Source organism: Diplotaxodon limnothrissa, linkage group LG19 (assembly GCF_057381915.1).
Source record: "Diplotaxodon limnothrissa isolate DT_005_m linkage group LG19, D_limnothrissa_male_GT1.1, whole genome shotgun sequence".
NCBI lineage: Eukaryota > Metazoa > Chordata > Actinopteri > Cichliformes > Cichlidae > Diplotaxodon > Diplotaxodon limnothrissa.
In genome coordinates, this window is record NC_140614.1 from 8,899,886 (window position 1) to 8,908,170 (window position 8,285).

General features: G+C 41.1%; 1 pseudogene; it reads right to left on the reverse strand.

Annotated features, from left to right (window-relative positions):
* Positions 1-6,631: 6,631 nt before the first annotated feature.
* LOC146611661 (uncharacterized) lies at positions 6,632-7,891 on the reverse strand (annotated as a pseudogene).
* Between the last annotated feature and the right edge of the window lie 394 nt (positions 7,892-8,285).

The following is an 8,285-nucleotide window of genomic DNA, read 5'->3' on the forward strand; positions in this document are numbered from 1 at the left end:
ATTTCATTGCAAACATGAAAATCAGGGTACCTACACCAACCCCCTACCTAGGGATGGGTATCGTTTAGGTTTTATCCGATACCGGTGCCAAATCGGTACTTTTGAAACGGTGCCGGTGCTTAAACGGTGCTCGAACCGGTGCTTAAAGAATGGAGAACACAAACTTTGTCCAAAAACCTCTCATGTTCAGCTGTTTTTTTGTAAAAAGATAACAATGTTAGCCTTTTCTGCAGCTATGGGGCATATATGGTATCACTCTTGGCTGGAAGCAGTGCTTAAACAATGGAAAAAACACAAACTTTGTCCTAAACCTCTCATGTTTAACTGTTTCCCACTTTTTCTTTGGTCATTTTAGCCTTTTTGGCCAGGGTGAAGGGAGTATCTGCCATCAAACAAGAGGACAGCCGCATGTAGCTATGATGATGTTTGCTAGTTCACCTTACATGCATTAATGTAATAACGTGGTTAGCCTACTCAACGTAAATTACACACGAACAACATTAAGCTACTCACGCAGAGAAGAACGGCTGCTGCTGCATCATCATCCTCATCATTTCTGCTACACTGGCAGGGCTAGGGGCCAGGACTCTATTCTTCGGGTTTTTGGGGGATGTTGCTCCGGGTCCGATAACTGGCAACCCACCCGACGTGCACGGTGTGAGGTCTCGCAGCAAGCTATCAAATACGGCGCATTTCTGGGCTTTTAAAAAAAACGCTATGCGTCGCCAGGTGTTTCATCGGATTCGAGGTGTTACCTCCTTTGACAGTATCACAGTATCAGCTTAAAGCACTTGTTGCTGCTGAGTTTGCATATTTTGCTGTGAAGTACAGCCAGACTTTTGACCGCTTCGCCTTGGACATTTTTAATCTGTAGCTCTGCTCTAAAAGAACGTACGTACCTGGCCCAGCCTACTATCCTCGGAAACGTAAAATGATTGGCTAGAAGTGTATCACAGCTCAGGAAAAAAAAGCACCGAAATAAAGCACCGAAATAAAGCACCGAAATGTGCGCTGCTTTTCGGTCTGGTTACTACCGTTTATGTCAGAACCGGTACCCATCCCTACCCCTACCCCCCCAAAAAATAGCATTGCATTTGTCACAGCCAGACCCCAACCCAGGGCTCTAGACTAACTTTTTGCCATGGGCGTACCAGCACAAATGTTAGGCGCACACAAATTTTATAATAATTTATATAATATAATGTGTTTTTCTGGATACACTGTGCTTTTTAAGCATTCAAAGATTGATGACACTGTGTCAGAGCACTGGCTATGAATTTCAGAAGGATCAGGCCTTAACTTAACAGAAAAGTTAGCAATAGTTCTTTTCCTATTACAGCTACATCCACTTCTGTTGTGCCTAGGCTGCTCACTAGGGCTGGGTATCATCACTGATTTCTATAATCCATTCGATTCCGGTTTTCAAAGTCCCGATTCGATTCAACTTAGCCTCAGACAGTCAGAAATATTATAATTCTGATCATTTATCAGTACTGACTTCATCAGAATTGTGAACATCACAGCAGATGCCTTTGTGTGAAAGTAACTGAGAATAAAACACAGAAAAACATGAAGGAGATTTTCCTGGTCTGGCTTTTTATAGCAGATAACCTTAAAAATATTCTACAATGTTCTGCATATAAAGTCTAAATTTCTTCAGTATTCAACAACAGAAAAAATAGGCTTTCTTGTCCGAGGTCATTTAAGTGAAAAAGAAAAGAAAAAGACAGCAGCCACAGCGCTGTAAACAACGGTAGACTGGTGGGCAATAAGCGAATTAATAATACAGAAAACAGAGATTGGAGACAGGAAACTGTTCTTGAAGTACAGAGAGAGATAGAGAGAGAGCTAGCTGTGCATGAAGTGTGATTTTAATAGTCGTGGAAGCAAAACAGCAAAATTCATGATGACATTGATCAAATGTGAAGCGCAGTTTGCTGCTTCTTTTGCTGCTGGCTCTGTGAATTTTGGTTGGAGAGACAAAACCTGCAGCTCAGAATCAGCGCAAAAAGACGTAATCACAGCGCGGACCGGACGCATCAGAATCGCTAAGCTCCGACAGCGTGCCCGTCTACGGGCCGTCGGGTGAGAAAGCCGAGAAAGACAAAGTTGATTCTGATGCGTTGATCCGTTCTGTGTTTACGTCTTTGTGTGAATCCGTGTACCTGCTCTCATACCTGCTGTTTGGTTGTTGTTGAAATGGTTTTGTGAGCTTTAATCTGAGAATCTGGCGTTTCTGGCAAAACACAGTTATATTTAAAAGTCGATTCAGGATTTAATGAATTGATATCGCTTTATTCAAGCTACTCACCTCCCACTTCCACCTGCACTTTCAACTGGACCATGGCCAATCAGAGAGGTCCCGCCCCTTACTATCTCTGATTGGTTTAGTCCACGATAGGGGCATAATGTGTGTCTGTTGTTGACCACAGTGAAGGTTGCAGATTATTTATTTATTTTTGCTACCCGAAACGTCGGTCGCACAGATGCAACCAAATATTTTTTTTAGTCGCACCACTGAAAAATTTGGTCGCATTTGCAACCAAATTGGTCGCACTCTAGAGCCCTGCAACCTCTTTCAGGGTGCCAGATCAAGACTGCGATGTTCATAGTTTCTGGGCAAGGCAGAGCCAGGGAAGATGAATAAATCAATCAGATGTCACAAACATCAGTGGAACACCAACGCATTCATTCAGCAGCAGTCAGCTCCATTTCCACACAGAACGTTTGCTTTGGAGATTCAGGAACACAAAGAGTGGCAGTGTGGTGATGCACATGAAGCCATGCATTTTTAAAAATGCAGCAGCCCTGTTTTGCAACGGATGACAAGAAATTTCTTCACCTATTCTCCTGCAGATTTTATGATATTTTTAATAAGGTTTGGGGGAAAAAAACATACAAGAGGAAATGTACTCAGCAACACTCCTGAAATCTTTTTCTCCAAGTTACTTCGACACTAAAAAGCATTAATTATAAACAGGACTGGCAAGATGGCGCCTGTGTTTGGCTGTGCCGCTGCCTTCGTCCGTGTGTTTGTTTACTTTATATGTTATGCAAATGTTCTTGCTTCAGTCTTGTCCGGTGTCATCTCCCTTCGGATTTATGATCGCCAGGCGTTACTGGCGATCAAATCTGCTATGGATAACTTTCAGAGTCAACAATACGACGTTGTTTTCCCACCGCCGCTTGAGCGCGACGCAGCACCCGGTTTACCTCCACTCTTGCTGGTCAGCTCAATTTTGCTTCAGAGGCCTCGTCGGAGGAAGCGGGGGAAGAGAGCCGGCTTTCTTGTCCTGCTCCGTCGTCTTTGGAAAGAGGCAGATCTTCGGGGGCTTTATTCTTGGGCTGCTAGCGGTAAGATCCGCCTGAGACTTGTCGGAGCTGGATTAATCCCCACAACCCACTGTGTTTACCACCCAGGCTTCCACCTAAAAGCATGGAAAGGAATGCCTCATCGCGGCAGGAACCCTGTTTTGCTGCGCAGCTTACCGCATAGTACTAAATCTGTTCCTGGAAACTCTACCCCTGTCCCGGTGGGTCGCAGCGTTAAATGGATGTTAATTAATGCCCGCTTAATTGCCAACAAGTCTTATATCTTAAATGACTTGTTCTGTACGGAGAAGCTAGATTTCATGTTTATCTCTGAGACGTGGCAGCGTGAGAATGAAGACTCACATCTTTTAGAGCTGTGTCCCGCTGACTGTTCATTTCTCTGTGCACCTCGAATGACTGGACGAGGAGGCGGGAACAGCGGTAATTTTCAAAAAGACATTTTTATGCCAGATGATCTCCTCAAGCTGTTACAACTCTTTTGAGATGATTATGATAAAAATTGGACGAGAACAGCCCATATACGGCATTTTAATTTATCGTCCACCTGGGTCTGCTGCACCTTTTCTGTCAGACCTACAAAATTTTTTAACTTCCATGATTAAACTGGGCAAGGTCATCATTGTTGGTGACTTCAACATTCATGCAGAGGACTCATCAAATAGTACCACTAAGGAGTTCCTGAGCATTATGGACTCTTTCAATTTTGTTCAACATGTATCAGGTCCTACTCACACAGCTGGGCATGCTCTGGACTTGGTCTTCACCTGTGGTGTTTCCCTTGACCACATGAACTTAAATGATGTTTCTTTTAGCGACCATAAGTCAGTCTTTTTTAATGTATCGTTCAATTCAGAGTCTCTTCCCCAAAGTTTTATTAGGTGCAGGCGCTTTATTGATGACTCTGTCATTTTAAAGTTTTCTTCTCTTTTTAATTTTAACAGTACATGTCTACTTGCATCAGAAAAACATACCATAAGTAATAACTTTCACATCTACCTGTTGTGTAGACACTGACTTGCCCGCCTCGAGCTGGAGCTAATATAAGAGTGAGGTACACACAAAAGCAAACATGCTATATACCTGTATAAAAGGAACAGCCAGAGCAAATACAGTGTGTTGTACTGGAAATATAATAATACTTCTATTGTGTTTTCTACTATACATACATAATAAGGAACTGCTGGTGATTAAGGTATCTAGCAAGTTACATATTTCAACCATCTGTTTAATAATGCAGCGCAACATCTGCGAATGCTGAGTGCATGCCGGGGCTGATGTTGTTTTCGCACACCTTTATATGACTGTTTGAGGATACCTAATTCCAAGACCTGGTATTAGATTTGATGTTTTTTTGGGTTAACTACTGACTGAAAATGGCTAATGGTAGGATAGGGGGGCTGGGGATTCGATATGCCAATGAATGTTCTCACAAGGATGCACAGTTTAACCAACCACTTGTGTGTGTGTGTGCGTGTGTCTGTGCAAGAGAGTGGGAGATGGGTCAAGGGTGGTCTGACTCATCAAAAGCATAGGGCCTTGGACTTTATGCCATTGGCACACTCTTGTTAATATTCATAACACTGCATTTGAGCCATCTTTATCAGTGTTTCATTTTATGAACCTTTTAATGTCAAATGAGTCAAAAAAAAATTCTCCAGAGGAATCAAAAATAAATACATACACAATACATTTTTAAGTAATAAATTGCACAAAAATGTTGGATATAGCAAAAAAAAAAAGATAAAAATGTACATGTGCAAATTTGTATTTAATTTATTTCTTTAATTTTAAAGAAAATATAAACATATATAAGCACCCCAGTGTCAAAAACTTTGGCTTTTCTGTCAGTTATTTCAAAGTTCAAAGATAAGTATGGTGGCTCATTGATGCAATGACTGGTGCAATCTCACTGTAAGACGGTCTCAAGTTTTGAAACCCACAGCTCTCAATTAAGGTCAGTGAGGGAATATGATTTTGATTTACTACAGGAAAAAAAAATACCCCAGTGGTTTGAAACCTGATATCACGTTACTGTTCAAATCATGAATGCGAAAGTCAACAAATGTTCACTCTTGCATGTCTTTCAAGGTTTGATCAAGCCATGTACAAATCATGCTGATGTTTTGAGTTACTCGTTTTACCATGTAGTAGCAGGTCTGTAGTAGAAAGTTTATTTTCATCCATCCATCCAAAAATGTTGCTGTCACATTATTTATATAGGAATACAATCACAACACAACCAGTTGACAACTAGTTGAGTTGAGAGCCCAACTGCAAAGAGACACAGTGACGGATTTTCCGAGTTAGAAGAAGAGTCCTGTTTATACTCTAGTCTCACTGAGCCATTAAGCAAACGCATATATTTTCTATACATAGTGTATAACATGAATATGTTTGTTGTGAAAAAGATAGTTGCAGTTTAGTTCATTGCATTATTCCTTATTGCTTTCAGAAAACAGCATGAAAGCACCCTCCACACCGTGCATTCAAACGATCTGATTCATGTCTTTGGTTTGGTGGCTGTTAGCTGACAATCACTGCACCATAATTACTAGGCCAGATGTGTTTGTGCTTTCCAAGCTTCCTATTAGATATTCAAAAACAAATGATCGCCTGCACGACCATAACTATGAAAGCAGATTCTGATCTGCTTCCTCAAGGGTCCTGGAGGTCCAGCCATGATTTAGCTTTAATTCTGTGACCTTGAGTAGCCATCCAGCTTTGGGTTATGTCAAAGCTGTAAACCCACAGAATTATGCTTACAAGTCTACGAGAAGTTTTCAGTAGCACTGGTCATTAGGGATGGGTATTAATTTTCACCATTCCGATTCCATTTTCGATTCTGTTTAACGATTCGATTATTTATCGATTCTCTTATTGATTCTTATTTTTAAAAAAGGAGAACCCACAGGTCGATTAGCTTTGAACTTTGTTTTATATCTTATCTTTGAACAGACAGAAATGTAGGAGTAACATGACCTTACAAACCCAACAGTGAGATCTTAAGAGATCCACAGCCTACTGCTCCTCGATGCCACGAGGACCCCAGAAAAAAAAAGGTTGTAAATGTAAAATAATAATAAAATAAATATTGTGTTGTAGCAATAACAAAGTATAACATAAATTATTCAGTGGCAATTACACAAGAATGTCCAGCAACATTTACACTCTCCTTTTTAAAAGTATATATGAGCTGGGCACTCAAAAATAAAACTATATCAGCCAGCAAAAAATACAATCAACTCAAGTCCAATGGAACAGTGCACTGTGCAATTCTGCATCCATCAACTATAGAGAATTAAAAATTATTTTGCAGAAATGTAAGCATATCTGCTTTTTCAGGAAGGATACGTGATCTTTCTGGACTTATGGTCTCTCCAGCTGTGGAGAACACCCTCTCAGACGGGGTGGAGGATGCCTGCACACACAGAAACCTTTCAGCCAGTGCTGACAGCCCCCTCTCTTGCTCCACCACCATAGGGCAGCGTTATCCTTGCAGGGGATGGGGGTTAGGCTTCTATACAGCTGGATCTCCTGATCCACTCTGTGGCCCAGGGAAAGAACGGGATGCCGTTGTTGGAAGGACTGCAGCTTGTTGTCCTCTTCTTCAAAGAATTCCTCCAAGGCCGTTTTTCTTTGCTTTACTGGTGGCGCCTGAAATTAAATTGACATGATAAAAAAATAAGCAAAAAATGAACAATCAATGACATTTAAATTATCATCACAATGAACTAAACTTACATAGTCTTCTTCATCCTCATCTTCGAACAACTCTCCCTGTGTGTCTCCTTGCTCCAGGTGCTTGAGTAGAAAGTGACAAATAAACAAGCAAATCAAACTAAGTACCACAGCTCCATAGATGAAAGGTCTCACTCTCACAATGGAAATGTGCAACAATGAAAAACACTGTCATATTGAAATACCTCATCTGCTCCTGCCTCTGCTGCAATTGCTGCTTCCCTGATCCTGTGCCAGACTTCATCCTTCTCCACTTTGGATTTAAATCGGGGGTCCAAGATGGTGGCCTCCTCCAGGAAGCTCTTGATATCAGCGTCCTTACATTTTTAAGAGGGAGGAAAATGTGACATCATGACTGTCATTTTATTTATGATAAATAAATCATCAATTGTACCTGGTATCGTTTGGAAAGATCTTTCCAAATGTTCTCCTTTATGCTCCTTGTGAAGGCAGTCATCTTCTTGTACGGTGTAGTGTTACTGTAGCTTTTGCAGGATGGGCAAAATCTCACCACAGGTCGGACTTTTGTCACTGGACACTGCTAGTGTGGAGGTGTAGTGCTTCCGCATGAGTACCACAAACTCCTCTGCTTTTCTTAAGTCATCATTGCCCATTTTAGCCAGTCTGCAAAATCAACAAAACAAAAATACAACAGATATGTTGCATAAAACAAACAAAAATAAAACCTGAGTCCAAGTTAAGCCATATTATCATTATTTTTCAATACTACTCACCTTTCCTTTTCCATGGACTTTCTTATTTGTGGATCGATGGCTGCAGCCTGGATGGCAGGAAACTGCTCGCAGAATCTGTCCATCATCAAATACAAGGAGTTCCATCTGGTCTTTACATCTAGGAGCAGCATATGCTTGGGCAGCTCTGAGGGGTAACGCGTTCACAACTTAAATGCTAATGTAATATTCCTTATCTTAGTTTATAAATTTAATTTGATCATGATCTAATGATTATAATATACACAATCTTAAAAAACTATTACTATGCTTACTGAGCAACTCTTGCTTCTCCTTCAGGACCACTTTTGTCATGTGGGACCTCTTCATCCTTAAACTTTGACATTTCCTGACTTAGCCTACAATTAAACATTCACTTACCGAAACTCGGGGGCATCTACTGTGGCAAAAGGGTGCAAGCCTTTTACAACAAACTTAGTCACTGCTCGGTGACATTCGTCTATCCTGGCCTGTGTCATTTTA